Here is a 19160-nt window from a genome sequence, read left to right on the forward strand (position 1 = left end):
CAGGCATAACTTCATATATGTGGAAAATTACCCTACATTTATGCAAGCTTAGAAGCCAAGAGACGGGGAATGGTCCCCAGGAATCCAGCTCAAATTACTGTACATAAGCATCCACGTTGGGGAAAGAAAAGAAGAAGCAAAAAGACCAGCTAAGCAAGACCAGCTCCTGTTCAGAGTCAGGAGCTAGTGTACCATATTCCTACACCAACTCTACCCAAGAGCTCTATGTATGTGATGTGGAAAGGAAGAGAAACTGTATTGCAGACAAGATGTTAAGTATAGAAGGTCCAAGGGAGAAACAGAAAGGAAGATGAAATCCTACCTGACATTTAATCCTCACTGTTTTCTAGAGGTCTTGGAAAAGCCCAGATAGTGGATTTGGGGGATGGGATAATGGTAATCCCAAATACAAATTTCAGAAAATTAACAGATCCACAAATTTAGAAAATACCACCACACTTTGCTAAATGTTACTATGTTGATAGTAGTAGTAGCAGTAGTAGCCGCAGCATTTTAAGAATGATCCAGCCCCATCTTTATTGTTGATAAAAATAAATACACTTTTATATGGGATCAAATTTTAGAAGATGCCACAAATTTATATATGAACTGTAGGGTTTCAGGGAATTTCAAATTGTTTCATACAGTGATTAATATTAAATATTCTCTTTGTTTTTAAATGAAGCATACTGTAACTTTTCCAGATGATGCAAAATTTTTAATTGGGTGATATCAATTACAGTCATCAAAACTTATACTTAAGCGTTATGCATTGCTCTGTACATAAATTTTGCCTCAATAGAAGAAAAAATATACGAATTTCAATCAAAGGAAATTCTCAAATTGTCCATTTATTTTCTTAGGTTGAAAACCTAAGAGAAATCTAGGAACTCTCTATTGCATTGCTATTAAAAGAGAATGTGTGTGTGTGTGTGTGTGTGTGTGTGTGTGTGTGTGTACACATGTGCATGGTGAGGGTGCTAATAAAACCTGATGCTGAAAGGAATCTTGCAGAAGGCAGAGATGGAAAGTCACTTGAATTGTGTTTTGTGATTTAGTGCTAGAAGTATGGACCCAAGACTTATTACTTAATCAAGTGAGTCTGAATGTATCATATATGGGAGCCCAAGGGTCAGAGGAAAATTCTTTATTCCAGGTGAGAATCCAGGTAATTGACTCAGGTATGGAAAGAAATGTACCACAAAAAACAGAAGTGGAAGAATAAATAGAAACAGATGAACTCCATGCTTAATACTCATTAACATTTTTAAATCTGTGTTATGGGTTTTGTCATTTCATAGATTAAAGTTATTTCATGTCAGGAGAATAAGCAATTTAAATATTTACTGTGACTCTTCTGTAGTGTTAATCTACCAGTCATAGAATATGCACTTAAAGAAGGAAATTTTACTTTAAATCACAAATAGCTCTAACCTCTACAGTATTTTCAATTAGAACACCTGAGGCATGTGTTTCAGTGCATACTTACAGTGTTTTATGGATCATATTTTAATGGTCAATCTTAACTGTCAACTTTATTGGCTTAAGAGATACCTAGGAGGTTAGTAAATCACTGGATGTGTTTAGGTGGGTCATGGAAGTGTCGCCTAGGAGACTATGAAGATGTTTTATTTGAGTCATGTTAGTTACACTGATAAAAATTCATCAAAATTTGTATTTAACAGATATACATACATCACTCTGTGTATAAACTACATTAACTACATTAAAGGAAAAACATAGGATTTTTAACCAAGAGAAATGTTCAAGGGTCTCTGGCCCCTTCTTCTCCGCATCTTTCCTTCTTACTCTGCTTAGCCATGCCCTCCCCCATGATGTTTCTGTCTTAGAACAAGCAGACCATAGACTAATACCTCTAAAACCGTGAGCCAAAGATAAACCTTTTCTCCTTTAAATTGTTGCAGCAGCAACAACAACAACAAAAACTGACTAATACATATACCAGCTTTATAGCTTATGTCTGGATGTCCCTCCAAACCCTTATGTGGTCATAGATGACTGGAACTAGAGTGTTTTACTCCAGATGGATTCACGGTGCAATGCTAGGATTAAGGACCCTAGGTATAAGAATGCAAGGGCTGCCCACCCTAGGTAGCCTGCATAAGATATAAGGGACAGAAAGAGTTGTCATGGCCCCTTGTTGCTTTTGCTCTTTTCCCACAATGAAATGCTTCTCTCCTGCATTGTCTCCCTGCTGTGTACCACTCTGCCTTAGAACCAGCCAACCATGGACTAAAACCTCTTTTAACTATAAGCTTTCCTCTTTTAACTTTGGGTGTCATTTATTTTGTCTCAGCAACAAGGAAAGTAAGACACCAACAACAGAAAATGCATCAATATGTTGGGATTATTATATTTCTAGATTCTAACACTGTGCTTGATCCATAAGAGTAGCTCAATAAGTAAATGTTGAAATTTTCTACTACCCAACACTGAAAGATTCAACATTACCTAAAATCATGTTGTCCTTGAATTTCAGTAGCCTGCGATGAAACTGACAGAATTTGTATAAAACTAAATTTGACGTGCTGTTTTCCTATTGGGCTCTGCTGAATACTGAGTGGTACTGGGTGGAAAAAAAAAAAAAAAAACAAGACAAGAAGCAAAGAACAAAGATATGCTTGGTGTGCTCAGCTGACTAAAGAGAGAAAGGAGAGGGGAAGATACAGCAGGGAGAGGATGGGCCTACGCATAGGGTAGACGCTACTCACCTTTTCCCAAAACTCAAATAAGTTAGGCTGAGTCTGGGGAGAAAACAGTAACAATATGCACACTAGTAAATGTTTCCATTTATGATTATTATTCCTCCTATGCATGTTATTCTTTCATTCATTCATCTGATGAATATTTATTGAACATCTATTATGTAGTAGGTATAGTTCACTGATTATAGCAGGACATGAAATATCTCTTTCCTCATGAGCCTTATAGACCGATGAGCTTAGGAAAGCATAGAATAAGCAAGGCAAGTAAATAAATGGGATGTTATGTGGCGCTAGATGCGTTAGAGAAAAAAAATAGATCAAAGAAAAAAAACCAGTAGTAATAAGGAAAGTGGGATCCAGCATGATTGCAAAGGATATTCAGATAAGGTGAAAGTTGAACAAAGGCCTAAAAAAGATAAGAGCCACACAAATATGTGAATATAATAAGCACATAGGTGCTGGGATCGTTCCTGGTATGTACTGTGCACAGCAAGGCTGTCAGTGTTGGAGCTATAAAGCTGGCAGAGCAGAGTTGGTCTTTACACCATGCTACTGAAGGAGGTGGCCACCGAAGTGAATGGAAACAGGAAAAAAGGGAAATCCAACGTACTCCAATAGGAAGAAGATAGACAAGCAAGGACAGCAGAGGAGACCAAAAGGGAGTGGTACAGAAAGCAACAGGAAATCCGGCTAGCTTGCCTGGGGCTGGCAAAGCCAGGGAGGAGCGGGAGAGGTGATGTGTGGAATTGTATAGGTCACTGTAAGCACCTGGGCTCTCAACAGCAACTTATCTGTTGAGCAGGTAAGTGATATGATCTGAGAAGTGTTTTATCAGGATCCCCTGAGTGATCCAGATAAAAGCTGGTTGGTGGGTTACTAAGCTGTTGCAAAAATCCAAATCAGAGACAATGCTGGCTTGCTTCAGGGTGAGATCAAAGGAGGTGATAAGAAGTGTTCGTGTTCTGGTCCTATCTTAAAAGTTGAGCTGACAGAGATGGATGCAAGGTGTGAGAGAAACAGAGGCAAACAACTCAAAGGTTTGGTTTTAAACTGCAAGGACGATTATGGAACTGCAAGGCTGGGAGCGGAGCGATCAGGTCATCAGTTTGGGACATGTTAGTAGAGGCAACTTTCAGACATTCAGCAAGAATGCTGAGCAAGCCCTTGCAGATGTGAGGCTAGGATTCTGGAGAGAGGTAAGTGTTGGAGTCATAAAGCTGGCATTTAGAATGGTCTTTACACTATGCCACTGAAGGAGGTCGCCAAAGGACTGATGGGAAGGAAAAAGAGGGGAGTCCAACATACTCCAACGGAAAGAAGATAAACAAGCAAGGACAGAGGAGGAGACCGGAAAGAAGTGGCAGGAAAGCAGGAGGAAAACAAATATATTTTCATCATGGTCTATTTTCAGACTGCTTTTACATTTAAAAAAAATTTAACCTCTCTAAAGATTTCAAAGAGCAGTTTCCATGTTGCTCCCTCTCCCAACATTGAAATCATTATTTCTGCTTTTATTAGAAGTTTAACTTGGGCACAGTGGTGTACACCTTTAATCCCAGCAACCGGGAGGCTGCAACAGAAGTGTCATGAGTTTGGGCTGCGCAGTAATTCAAGACAAGCCTGGACCACATTGGGAGACCTTGACTGAAAACAAAGGCAAAACTCCTGCTTTATTTTTCTCAAGAGAAATGGAAAAAGGGCTAAGTGTGTAATTCCAGCTACCTAGGAGACTTGGGCAGGAGGATCACAAGTTCAAGGCCAGCCTGGGCAATTTAGCAAGTTTCTGCCTCCAAATAAAATGTAAAAAGGGCTGGGGATATAGCTCATCAATAGGGCACTTGGCTACCACGTGCAAAGCCACCAGTTTTTTACCACATGGTACCAATAGGTAGATTCCAGGTCCTTGCATACAGGCCGTGGATTGGAAGTGTACACTCAATGATGGGGGTAAACTAGCTATGCTTATTGGAGGTTATGAACATTGACATGGATGATAGAAAAATGCACACCTTACAGATGAATCAGGCCCTTGAGTTTAAGTGTGAGAAAGGGAAAAAAGGCTTGCCTGTGCTTTGGTCTGGGGCTATGTGGAATACTCCTTAAGTGACACCCACACTCAAATGGGTAGAGGGGCATGAATTCCTCAGGCCCTAGTATCTTTCTCTTGCAGGCCGCTGAGCTAGTTAAAAATATTATAGGCAGTCAGACAGGGCTAGGCCCTCGAGGAAGCCAGTACAGAGGACCAAATATCTTGTAACCTTGGAGGAGACACACACCTCTTGCTGTGGGCCAGATCTCAAGACAGAAGGCAAAATGCACACAACCACACCCTAGGTATAAATTTTAAGGATTAAATCTGGATCACTTTGAGAAGCCAGGAGTCATCATCCCAGCCCCCTATAGGAGAATAGAATCACTGATCCATATGAATGCTCACTTGCTACCTGACTTGCTACCCCATTAGTCCCTAATTTGGTCAGTTCTACCTGAACAATTAATCTAACTGGTTGACCTTAGTTCTGTCCCAGCTCCTCATGCCCATCTGCTTTGCCAGTTTCCAGTTTTCCCCACTTTAGACTCGCCTCACCTCATGATTTTACTCTATAAAAGTTTCTAGAAAAGACAGACTCTTTGGCAACCCACTGGGGACCCCTATTGCCTCTCCTCTGACAGAAGCTCTCTATCAATAAAAAATGGTGCTCTTATCCTCTGTTGTTCGTAAAATTCATTCTTTGATTTTAGAGAACACAAACTTGTACCAGACTTATCATAGGTTGGGAATTTCATTCCCCTATATCACTTCTGTACTAAGGTCACTGCCCGGCACAGCAAAAATCAAAACAAAATGACAACAACAACAACAAAAAGAATGGAAGAGCTAGTATTGTATTTCTATAATTCCAACAGTATCTTACTTTGTCTCATTAGTTTTATACCTCACCAAGGGTGACTAATGTTCGCTCACATGCATTGTTTGCAAAAATAGTTATTTCTGCCAGGCATAGTGACCTGTATCTGTAATCCCAGCACTCAGGATGCTGAAGCAGGAGGATCACTGCTAGTTAGAGCCCAGCCTGGGCTATACTAGTTAGTTCAAGGACAGCCTGAACAATATAGCAAAACTCTTTGCGGGGGGGAGTTACTTCCGGAGTTAACTACAAAGACAGATTGAGTTAGTACATTGCTTTCAAGGATGATAGCAATTAATTAGTATTTTATTTATTTTTTGTTACCAAAAGACTACCACAGCTTCTTGGAATTATAACAAGAATATCTAATGAAATCCACATATCTGTCACAGTAGGGATGTTAACTAAGGTCCATTTCTGTTTGACCAAAACTACCTTCCATGACTCACTTATCCAGTAACAGAAATTTCCCATCAGTACATGGCACTTGGCAACCCAAGCAGGGTTCAGACCACTTGCAGGTTCAGTTCATAATCCTGTCCTGAGGACCAACTTGACTTAGCATTAAATCTCCTTCTGTACTTCAGCTGCAACACAACAGTGGGAACGGGAGGGCGAGTGTGGTCCTCTGCCCCTGCCCTTAGCCCTTGGGACGCACCGGGGCACCTCCTCTTCCTGCCAAGCCTTCTCTCCAACTTACCCCATTGAATGGAGCCCAAACAGAAAGACTCTGCCAACTTTCTTGCACATGGCTGCATCAGTTTGCAAGAAACAGTCCCTTTCCCCTCACTAAGCTACTCTGGGCATGAGGGCTGACCCTGCCACCCAACACAGTTATGCAGGGTCCTCCTCCAGAACAGGTGGCCAGGGCCCTCACTACTTTCTTGGCTTCCAGTGGCTTTCCTGAGCCTGACTGAGGCCACCTGCCCAGTGTTTCCCGGCTACAAAGAACAACTGAGAATGTCTCTTGGAGGCCCTTTCCATCAGCGGGGGATGGTGAGCAGCACCCTAACCTCGCCCTCTAAGTCAGGACAGGACCAGAGGGTGACTTGCATCACTGTCTTCTTCCCAGTTCCTCTGGTCCTCACTTCTGATTATAGCTTTGATCTGACCTTGGGATCCAAGATTGTGGAGAAAGTTCTTAAAATCACTTCTTTAAAAATCTGCATGTGAGCCAGGTGTGGTGGCACAGGCTTGTAATCTCAGCACTTGAGAGGCTGAGGCATGAGAATCACCATGAGTTCAAGGGCAATTGGAGTACATGTCCAAGTCAACCTGAACAAAAAACAAAGTCTGCATGTGGGAGCCCAGTTGTCTCACATTCATTTTGGGAGCCTTTCATGTGTATCACCGTCTACCTCGGTAGACCCCGAGACAGAACACCCTCCACCATCCTCTCAAACTTCTTAGCTTAAAAAAGTCACATCTTCTCGTCACTATAAATATACTGCACATGCACATAGTTTATAAAGTTGATCAGCTATGCTGCAGATTCATGTGTGAGGTAAAGATTCCAAAAAGACTGGTGCTGTGTGATCCGCTACACTGAAGAATATCCCACATCTATATCTGGCCCAACCTACTTCAAGCACATTGTGAGTGCTGAGACACTTTCTATCTCTTACTGGTTGCAACTCTGATGTCTAATTCATTACCTACTTGGCACATGTGGCCACTGCAATTTAATGAGTTAAAAGAAAATTAAATTTAAAAATTCATTGTATCATCACCATTAGTCACATTTCAAGGCTTCAATAGCCATAAAAAATCAGTGGCTATACATTTACGTCATGTATATCTACATTTCCATCAGTGTAAAGAAAACTTGTGGACAGTACTGCCTTGTACAGTGTTTGGCACATAGGAGGCCTCAAGTAAAGGAAAAGTGTGGGAGGCTGAGGCAGGAGGATTAAAAATTTAAGCCTTCTCTGGAGAACTAAGTGATTTAGCAAGACCCTACCTCAAAACAAAAAAATTAAAAACAATTGAAGATATAGCTCAGTTCCTAGGCCCTCTATTTAATTCCCAATACTAGGGAGGAAATAAAGACAGAAGAAAGTCGGGCCCAAAGTCACCATGTGATTGCACTGGTTGGTTTCCCATACAGCATAAAGCTCGTTAGTATGGTTCTAACAGTCCTTGACTTATTATTCCTGCTAGGTTTTTCAGCTTCATAGTGATTCAGAAATGATTCCAATTCAACAGAGGCCATACTTCAAGTTGTGATTGTTTTATTTGGTTTTGTCATGCTGGAGACGGAATCCATGGCTTCATGTATTACCTGAAAACACTGTTGCTGAGCTACACTCCCTGCCCTGTACTTCCTGGTTGGAATTTTGGTATTTTCCTTGTCTAGAGATATTCCATATGATGCGGTCTCTAGCCAGCCACACCACTGTGAGGGAAAATGACTGCGGTTCTGTAGCATGGGTGTCCAACTTTTTGGCATACCTGAGCCACACCAAGTGAGTAAGAATTATTTTGGGTCACATATAAAATATATAATACAGTTAGTGCCTATAGGTAACAAAACTTTTATCTTTTCTTATTTTTATTATAATGTTTCTAGCACTAGTGATGTTGTATATGCAATTATAACAATATCAGGAGCAAAATATTATTTGATACATTCATGTACTTTCTAGACTACAGTTGCTAAAAAACCCCAACCCTTTTAACTTACTACATTATTATTGAAATAACATAAACCCAAATATAATAATGAAGTGATAATATCTACATGTCTACCAAATTCACAGCCATGCACATGTGTAGGTGACTGAAATTCTATTGATAGTTGCTGGACTTTCCTTCCCAAGTCCTGCAAACACATCCAAGGTGTGATGTGTGCGTGGTTCAGATTGACCCCTATGATGGTCACAGGAGGCAGAGTCAGCTTCTCACACCACTCTCCCTGTACAACAGTCTCCTGTCACCTGCTGTGCTACTTACTGTCTGATCACTGAGACACAACACCTGCCACCCACAACTCTATGGAGGAAAGGTGTATTTTGGCTCACAGTGTATAGAATTTTCAGTCCATAGTTGCCTGGCTCCAAGGCAGGTGGGGCAACAGAGGAGAAGGTGGTCACGCCATGGCAGACAGGAAGCAGAGGGAGAGATCAAGGGAGGAGGAGTGCCCCTGCCGTGCCCCCAGTGACTCATCGCCTCTGACCAGGCTTCACCTCCCAACAGCACATTTGCTATGAATTCATCTGTGGCCTACCCTAATCATCTCCCAAAAGTCCACCTAAGAACACATGAGGCTTTGGGGGATATCTAAATAAAAACCATAACACCTGCACCATCTTTGCTTGAGCACTGCCTAATTGAGTCATGAAACATATTGCTAAAAAGCACATAACAAGCTAAAATATTACAATCTTGTGGGGCTACCTTACTAGCTGTCCAGGCCTGTTTGGGGGCCAAACATCTTGGGACAACACCTTACAATGTACTATGTTATTAAGTTAGGATGTTTAAAGATTAGGCATATTCAATGCATTTTCAGCCTAATGAGGTTCTTCAGATGGATTACTGAAATTAACTCTTTAGTAAACTAAGGAGCATCTGTACTGTGTGTTGACTCAACCATTAAAAGTCAACAGCACATCTTTACACAGGCTTGTAGTTACAGCTGCTGTTCTGATTCACCCTTAAAAGTCTATGTGCAGCCTGCCACTCTACTGGAAAATGCTTTACCATCAAAACAATTCCTGAACATGTTTGAAGAGAAAAAGCCCCTATTTCCCTCAAACAACTCATCACTCTTGTAGAATCATTCCAAGAATGGAGATTAATCCTTTCAAAAGCAATGTTTGCATCAAAGGGAGATTCCATTAAAACAATTATTTGCTGAAATAAGCATTTCATTTGTATTTTTTTTCCAGAGTAGCAATGACCTATGCCTGCATATGCATTCAAATTATAAGAGCACCCTGGAATGTTTCCAAGAAGAAGGCACGGCACAGTAATAAGCAGGGGGTGATGACAGAGGAACAGGAAAGGTTATCTCCTGCTGAACACAATCAAAGGACAGACTGGGTCCCAGGCTGCTCCCCGCTAAGCAAGTGTGGAGACATCAGAACTAAGTTTGATCTTCCTGCTGGTTTCTGGCACAAGGCTATTTAAGCTCCCTGAAAGAAAAGTGTTCTATTTCTAAAAGACTTTGGATGGAGCCTGAATTTATGCTAATGAGTTGATCTAGGGTAGCCTCAGACTGGAACCAGTCATGAGAAAGACCAAGTAATACAAAGATTAAAATTTTAGCCCCACACCTTAAACTTCAGGATGGTAGAGGATCTGAAGATTAAGTTCTATAAAAAAGCTCTTCATTTATCTGTCTGTTTAGGGTTTGGTTTTGAGATGCAGTCTTGCCATGCAGCCTAGGCTGTCCTTGAACTCATGACCCTCCTCCTGCCTTACCCTAATGATGGGATTATAGGTGCACACCACCACCTACGGCTCTACAAAACTTGTGAAGGAAATTTGTTGAGCTTAAAGGTTAGAGAGCATATTGTTATGAGGATGTGATGTGCTCAGAGAGGACATGGAAATCCTGTATGACCACCACTGCCACCTTATCCTAGGATTCTCCTCCATGGGCTGCTTCTGAATTGTGTCCTTTTAAGAAACTGGTAAGTACGAGTAAACTTGCCATTGTGAGTCCTGTAAGCCATTTCAGCAAACTGTCCACCTAAAAAGGGGTCACGAGAACCGCTGATTTGTAGTTGATTGATCAGCAGTATACATGATAGTTTGGGACTTGCTGTTAACATCTGAAGTGGGAACAGTCATGTGGGACTGGATCCTTCAATTTGTGAGATAAGGCAGGATCTCCAGGTAAGTAATGTTAGAGGTGAACTGGACAGTAGGACACTCATTTGGTGTCCTCAGAGAATTGGGAAATTGACTCTTATGGAAAAACCCCACACAGTAGGTGCCAGAATTGTTATGTGAATAGAGAATAGAGCCCTTTTGCCACAGGACTTCTGTGTTCCTCGGCTTCTTTTTATTTTTCTACACCTGGATTTCTTATTTGCCCAGATCTAACATTCTGGGATTTTAAGAGCCTTCAGTTAAAAGCAATCCATTTTTGCCTAACCCTTGCAGTGTTTTGCAAAGATTTTAGTGACAATAACAAATCCAAGGCTGTCTTTATTCTGAACTGTGACTCTGAGAAGCTCCAGCTAATCTAACAGAGCTCTCCTGAAGGAAGAAGCCACATGTGTACTTAATTATGTTTCGTCTCTAGCACTGAGCACATTGTCTGCTTCATAGAAAGTGCTCAACAAGAAAGATTTCACTGAATTAAAGAATGGATACATCTTGTCTCCTTATTTTGGACAGGAGGAACATGTTACTTATTTGTGAATTCCCTTGAGCTCAGTGGCTCTTAAAAGCAAAAGACTGTTACTCTCAGCAAAGTAGGTTGAAATTTCTAACCAAATTCTCATCACAAAATACATGCACAGAAACATTTACGTCTGAGAATCTTGGTAAATTTAAGTGTTTTTTAAAAGAAGGAAATCTATCAGACTTCTCTCAGTAAGGACTCCTTTTCTGGATGTCATAGCTGAGTTGTCTATCAAGAGTGACAACAGGTGACAAGTTCCTGAAATTGAATTCAGAATAAGTGGGCTTTGAACCACTTACTCCTAAACTCTGTGAAACCAGCCATATGACTTTTTATTTGGTTTTTATTAATCAACAGTCAAGAACCTTAGAAAAAGTTGGAGGTTTTTTTCCCCTTCAAAACCAGCTCTTTAAGAAGTATTACATAATACTCCTATCAATAAAATTCATTGATTTTGTGTATAATTTAATGAGTTAGCAGATAAATTGAATTGTATAAGTATCATCCTTATCAAGACGTTTTGTCCCCACTGCCTCCCTCCAGAAAATTCTATGCCACTTTGCAGCTAGTCCCCTTCTTCAGGTCGTGGCATCCTAGCAACTACTGACCCTCTTCCTCTCACTGAAATTTTGCCTTTTTTAGAATTCTATATAGATGTAGTCACATCACATGGTACCTTGTGTCTGCCTTCTTTCACTTAGCATAATATTTTCGAGATTTATTTATCTGTATTCACAATACAGATCTGTAGTTGATTACTCTTTAATGGGAATAGTATTCTACTGTGAGAGCATGTGATTCATCTACCCAGAAACTGATGGGCATTTAGGTTGTATCAATCTTTTGCCTAGTACAAATGCCATGAACCTTCACATTCAATTTTTTGCGCATATGTGTATTTTCTTGGATGAACACACTGAAGTGATATTGTTGGGTCACACAGTTAATGTATGTTTGTTTTTTTTTACAAAATCTGCCAGTTTTCCAAAGTGGCTGTACTATTTATACTAATTTGCATTTCCATCTGCAATGTATGAGAGTTCCAATGTTCTTCATTGTTGCCAACATTCAGTATTGTCAGTTTCTGAAAAAAGTTTAGCTATTGAGTGTATAATTGAAATGCTTTTCAAGGGTATGTGCTAATAATAAATGCTATTGCGCATTCTTTTATGTGCTGTGCTTATTTTAAACTTACATATTTCCTTTTGCAAAGCATCTGTTTCTTCTGTCCATTTTTAAAATGAATTTTTGTCTTATTACTGAATTGTAAGAATTTTTCTTTTTAATGTGGTACTAGGGATTGAGCCAAAGACCTTCACACTAAGCTAATACTTCTCCCTTTTTCTTATTTTTAAATTTAGAGATAGGGTATGTCTAAATCACTAAGTTACCCCTGCTGGGCTTGAACTTTCACTCATCCTGCCTCCCAGAATACCATGATAGCCCATGTCCATCATTACCAGGCCCATCAAAACTTCTGCATATATCCTGGAGGCAAATCCTGTGTCAGACATGCATTTTCTCCTTGTCTTTGGCTGCCCTTCTCAGTTTCTTGAGTTTCTGAAGAGCACAAATCCAATCTGCCTTTTTTTTTATGGTTTGTATTTTGTGAACTAAGAAATGCTTACCTAATCAATATCACTGTGCTTCTGCAAGTTTTAGCTCTTATGTTTACTTCTACAAGTCATTATGAGTTGAGTATAGATAGATAGATAGATAAATAGATATACAGATAGATACAAGTCTATCTATATGAAAAATGAAGGTGGAAGGTCTTTTTCTCCCATACAGATACCTAGTAGTTGTTGCTAAATCTTGAAAGTCATCCTTTCTCCATTTAATTACATTCATTGTTATAAATCACTTGCCCATACACATTTTGGTTTTTTGTCTTTGTCTTTTTGAGACAGAAGTCTCACCGTGCAGTTCAGGTTGGCCTTGAACTCACATTGCAAACCACACTGGCCTTGAACTCACAGTGATTCTCCTGTCTCAGCCTCCCCATTGCAGGGATTATAGGCGTACACCACCACACTCAGCTTCAAATACATATTTTAAAATTCTCCCTTCCATCCACTGACCTGTGTATCTATCTTTACACTAATACACAGTTTTGATTATTAGCCTTATGGTAAATCTTGATATCAGATAGATTATAATGTTGCAATTTCTGTCATTTAAAATTGTTTTAACTTCTCTAAATTCTCTGTATAAATTTGAGAGTTCACTGGTTGATTTCTTTTAAAATTTCTACTGGGATTTTGTTTAGGATTGCACTGAATCTATACGTCAATATGGATAGAATTGATAGTGTCAATCTCAGTCTGCTGAATCATCCTATCTATCTATATATCTATCCACTATTTTATCATATGTTTATGTCTCTTTTGATTTCTTTTGGCAAAGTTATGTAGTTTTCAGTGAAGAATACTTGTACATATTTTATGTAGTGTACACGCAAATGTTTCATACTTTTTGATGTTATTGTATACCATATTACATTAATTATAATTTTGTACTTTTCACTATTAGCATAAAGAAATAAAATTTATTTTATATGTTAATCATGCATCCTGTGGCCTTGCTAAATTAACTTATTATTTCTACTAGATTTAAAATAAAGTCTTAGGTTTTCTACATAGTTAATCATGGCATTTGTGTGGATAAAGACAGCTTTAAGGAGAGCACAGTGGTACACGTCCATATCCCATCCTTAGGAGGCTGAGGTAGGAGGATTGTGCGTTCAAGGCCGTCCTGGGCAACTCAGGAAGAGTCTGTATAGAAACAAAAAGTAAAGGACTAGGGGTGTAGCTCTGTGGTAGGGTGCCCCTGAGTTCCATCCACGGTGCAATGACAACAACAAAAAATGATAGTTTTATTGTCATTTAAGAGCCTTTTTGTTTTTTACTGGTCAGGAACTCTAGTATGAAACCAAGTAGAAGTGATAACAGTCTTACCTTATTCAGATTTTAGGGGAAAAGCATTTAGCCTTTCCTTATTACAAATACACAAATACTCTTATTACAAACAAAACAAAACAAATTTCCTTATTGCAAACAAATACATACACATTGGGCATGCTACTTCATGTGTGAGCTTCCAGAGAAGTGCATTTCATCCATATTGTCAGTTATTGAGATAAAGTTTTGAAATACATTTCCTTATTATTCTTCTAATGTTTGAATGATCTGTAGTGATGAGATTAGTCATCTATGTCTTCTATTTCATTAGTTTCACTGGATGCCTATCACTTTTAGTGATCCTCTCGAAGATTTCATTGATTTTCTTCATTGCATTACTATTTCTTAGTTTATTTATTTCTGTTTCCGTACTTACTTTGGATTTAATTACTCTTTCTAGGCTCTTAATGTTGCACCTTAAGAGAGACTTTAATGTTAAATCCAGTGGCATCATGAGACTTTAAAAGAGTGGGAGGAGGAGTATCCATCAAAAATAGATTATATCCAGCCCCTGTAAATAACCCGCTTTCTCACAGAAATGCACTTCTTTTTCTCTGCTCAGCAGTTATCTTTTACATCCCCATTTTAGCCTTCTACCACTTCTTTGTTTTTAAATCGTTTAGTCAGAAGAAACGCGAAGTGGTAATTGTTATAGCCTGACTTTGATTATAAGAAATGTGCCAGAATAAACCAATTTCCACTTCAGGTCCCTTTCCTTCAACTCACTGCAAGTTGATTCATAGGATTAGATGAGCACGGCAGAAACAATTCCATGTGTTTATCAAGTCATCTCAGTTTCCTCCTAGGCATAAAGGAAGATGGCATTTCCTAACCCAGCTCTACCCAAGTGGCACTGTTAATAATTCCGATCAATGGCGTGGGTATGAGCAACAATGCATAATATCTGAGGACCTAGTACTTATACTCTCCAAAGACCTGTGCTCTTTTCTCTGTTTACTGGAAATTTGTTAGAGCCTGGACCAGCCAGAACATTCACCAACACACATTCCAGGAAGTAAGCACGAAACCAACTGCAATTGTGTGAAGCTACTGAGACGGAACGATTTCTGCTAGTGGAGAAACATCACTCACCTTGATTAACACCTCCCCCAAACAACACACACTCAAGAATCAGTAATAAACACGGTATTATGTGTTGAGAACCATAAAAGATCTCTGTTGTTCAAAAATGTATAACTCAAGTACCTTGAAAACACTTATCACTTTAATTATATTTAATATACTACTTTATGGAAAAAAGACACAGCAGGGAAAAGAGAAGTACTCTGCTAATTTGACTACTTTTATACAATGAGTTCAATAACAATCCAGAAAAGTACCAAACACAAATGTGTTTCTTTTTTCCTCTCCAATGAATGAACCGGAAAATTCCCAATAAGGAAATGTAGGACAAAAATCCATTAACAACAAGTATATTACACTCACTATTGTGCAGTTGGGTGCAACTTGTGGGGAAAGTGGGTGAGAGCCTGATGATAATCAGCTTCTGTGCATTAACGAAATGTAGGCTGGGGGAAAAGAAGCCATAAACAAAAAAAGCAGATTTACAGAACTGAGCTAAAACAGAACTTAGAGGGGCACTAGATATTATCTCCTCAAATTCTTTATTTTACAGATGAGAAACTCTTTTAAAGACTCTTGGCCCAGGTGGTTAAACAAGTGTTTGGGAGAAACATCACAGTATTTATTTTAAAAACTTCCTAATTGGACACGTCTTACAATCTTGTCTGCTTGGACAGTGTGGTCCTCTTCTGAGGGGGTGGGTCCCTTCTACTCGTTCATACATTTTGGGAATAGGATTCTCAGGTCACTCATGGGGCAGCTGGACCAAAGGACCAAAGCAGAAGTCATGGAGTCCTGTCTGGACTTCTTACTTCAATCACTGCCCCCTTTTGCCACATAAATTACAAATAACTTGCCTTAGCATTAGAGTTTATTGTGCAATTTTTATTTTTCTTTACTTTTCTAACTGTAGTTTTTGAGACAAGGCTGCTCAGACTAATCTTGAATTTACAATTCTCCTTTTTTAGGCTCCAAAGCAACTGGAATTACAGTCACTCTGGGAGGCTGAGACAGGAGGATCACAAGCTTGAGCCTAGGCTGGGCTACTTAATGACTTAGCAAGACCTTTTCTCAAAATAAAATACTGGGTGCAGTCTCCATTGCCATAAAAGTAAATAAATAATAGACTAATCTTTAAATCCGTTTTACTAAAAATACGTACATATTTATAAGATTTTAAAGTTATTTAACAGAGAGATAGTACTATACAATCAACACAGGTTTTGCTGTGAGATTACTTTCTCCCTGAATTACTTTTTTCTCATTTTGAAGTTTGCTGCGGAAAGCACACAGCTCAGACCAGCCCTGCCAGTTTATACTTCTAGTAAATAATTAACTCCAAAATGGTTCTTGTATAGGAGAAAATGTTTCTTGTCTCTTTGACCACTTCTTTTATTTTTCAAAGCTTATTTTTTTCTAAAGCATAGTGCTTCCCTTGCATTTGAATAATCTATGTAGATGTAAGTCTCACCTGTTTAAAAACAAACACAAAAATGAAAACAAAAATAGAAAAACTATGACAATTTTACCACTTTTTTCCTTCCACCTCTGTTTGGTGCTCTTCTCTCTCTCCCTTCCCTCCGTCCTTCTGTCCCTCCCTCCCTCCCTCCCCTCCTCTCTGTGTCCTCTCTCCCTGGGTACTGTTTATATCTCGCCTGTGCCCCTTGCCTGCGTGGTGTCTCATTTCCTGTACCCCAGCCCCTGGGCTTCCCTCCCAGGTCACAGTGGGCTTCTGCCTGCTCTTAGCCAATGTTCCTAGTGGCAGCCACACTCCCAAAACTGCAGCCTCCTAAGCATCTGGAGTAGAACCAGCCTCACAGCTGCACAACCCAACCTGTGGGAGTCTTAGCAGTTACTGTGCAGGTGTTTAGCAACAGGGCAAGAGCTGGTTACCATAAACTGCTTTTAGAGAAAAAGAAGAAAAATCAGAAAGAACATCATGTTGTTTACTCTATTTTATGTTGGGTTTTTTTCAGACAAGGGCTTGCTTTGCAGCCCAGGATGTCCTTGAATTTGTGGCGATCCTCCTGCCTCAACCTCCTGAGTGTTGGGATGACAGGCATGTGCCACCACACCTCACTGCCATATTGTTTAAAACCAAGATTGATTCTTGTGTGCTCAGAGGTTAAGTGATGAGGTAAAGATAAAGAAATATTTAGGAAAATATGACTGTGAAGGGAGATTATTATGGATGTTGAGAGAAATAAATTATTATTTGACATGGAGCTACTGCCTGTCATCTCAGCTACTAGGGAGGCTGAAGCAGGAGGGTCCCAAGTTTGAGTCTTACCTGGACCATTTAGTGAGATTCTGTCTCAAAGTAAAAAAAAAGAAAGTGCTGGACATAGCTCAGTGATAGAACATCCCTGGGTTTGATTGCCATTAATGAAGGAAGGGAGAAAAGAAAGAGAAAAAGAAAGAAAGAAAGTAAGAAGAAAAAAGGAAAGAAGAATAGAAAAGAAAGGAAAAATGATTTTAGAATATTAGTAAGTCACAGACTCGGGGAAACTAGTTTAATAAAATCCCCACTGGAAAACAATCTAAAGAGCCACTCAAAAACCTGGCAGAGGCTGCATGGGCAACATTAGTGGGTGTTTTTCATAAAGTTAAGGTTGGTTTAGGGCAAAAGTCTGAGCAAAAGGTTTGACCCAGTTAATACCATCAATAACACTTCACACAGCCTATCGCCAAGATCGCGTTGCAGCCGGAATTCGGCAGGGAAGGCAAAGGGTCACTACAGAGGACCTCCCTGCAATACCCATGGAATCACATGGACATGGGCCCATCTGCTTGAACCTAAGCCTCAAATCAGGAGCCGCGGTAGTGCCTGTGATAAGCGGCCACTGGGCTCTGCTTCTGGTGACAGAGAAGTCGGTCACTGCCTTATGAAGCACCCACTCCATTTTTACCAACCCCTCGTTTTTATTTTTGGCAGTGCTGGGGGTTGAACCCAGGGCCTTCACATTCAGCTACATCTGCAGCTCCTTTTCTGTTTTTGTTGGCTTGTTTATTTTGAAACAAGGTCTTACTAAATTGGCTAAATTACTCAACCTGGGCTCAAAGGTGCAGTCCTCCTACATCAGCCTCCTACAGTGCTGGGATTACAGACACAAACTACCATTCCCACTTTTAACAATTTTTTAAAGAGCTCACACACATTCGCTGTTTACCAGACCATATAGCAGGTGTGACCCAGTTCCTCACTTCCTGTATGATGTTGGTGATTCCCATGTGAGCCCCTGCAGGAGGCCTGTGGCTTCTGGCAGTCAGATATCCCATCCATGGGGTCTAGGTTGAGGTCCAGAGTTCTTTACCCCCTGTGTCACCATAAGGACTCCCATGGTGGGCTCACACTTGCCCCCTGCGCCTTCCACACTGTGGCTGGGGCCTGGATTCCTGATGCTCCTGATGCACTTCAAGCACTATGTTTCTCTACCCCCACTCTGTACCTCCTCGCAGGCTAGACACTGTCATGGCCCTCTGCCTTTCATGGCCACAGTCCAATGACCCTCTGCATGCCCAGGAGCCACTGTAATAGATTAAAATACAAATGGGCTGGGTGTGGTAATGCATGCTTGTAACACCAGTACTTGGGAGGCTGAGGCAGGAGGATTGCCATAAATCGGAGGTCAGCCTGGGCTGCACAGTGAATGCAGAGCCAGCCTGAACTGCATAGCAAGACACTAATCAAAAAAAAAAAAAAAAAAAAAAACTAAACTAAGCAAAACAGTATATATAGCAAGAACAATGAAATTCCTAAATTTGGCTTTTACATTCAGTAAAGAATAATCTCTTATGGGAAGTAAACATATAAAAACTATAAGCATTTGATATGTATGTGAATATACACTTACAAATCTTTTCATTACTAACATATCCTTCTAAACATGTTACAACATTATAAAATAATCATTTACTGCCCAAACTGAATTGTGTTTCAGGAACTAAGAATGAATTTGATGGATGCAAACATTTCTGTGTGTCTCTACTTACTACCATGGCAACCTGTTAACCTAAGTTATTTTAATTAGTTCTTGGTGAAGCAGTAAGCTTATAAGTAGATAAAAACTGTTCTTAATAGGCTCATAACATTTAGTATTCATGCCAGTGTTACTATCCTAAATGG

The 19160-nt window shown here is 39.9% G+C and overlaps 1 protein-coding gene across 2 annotated transcripts in view; it reads right to left on the reverse strand.

Moving 5' to 3' along the window:
• Positions 1–19160, reverse strand: part of Psd3 (pleckstrin and Sec7 domain containing 3) — a 505243-nt gene that overhangs the window by 430680 nt on the left and 55403 nt on the right. The window lies entirely within an intron of this gene.

The sequence above is a fragment of the Cavia porcellus genome, unplaced genomic scaffold (assembly GCF_034190915.1).
Source record: "Cavia porcellus strain 051 isolate PalLab524CR breed Dunkin Hartley unplaced genomic scaffold, mCavPor4.1 scaffold_24, whole genome shotgun sequence".
Taxonomy (NCBI): Eukaryota; Metazoa; Chordata; class Mammalia; order Rodentia; family Caviidae; genus Cavia; species Cavia porcellus.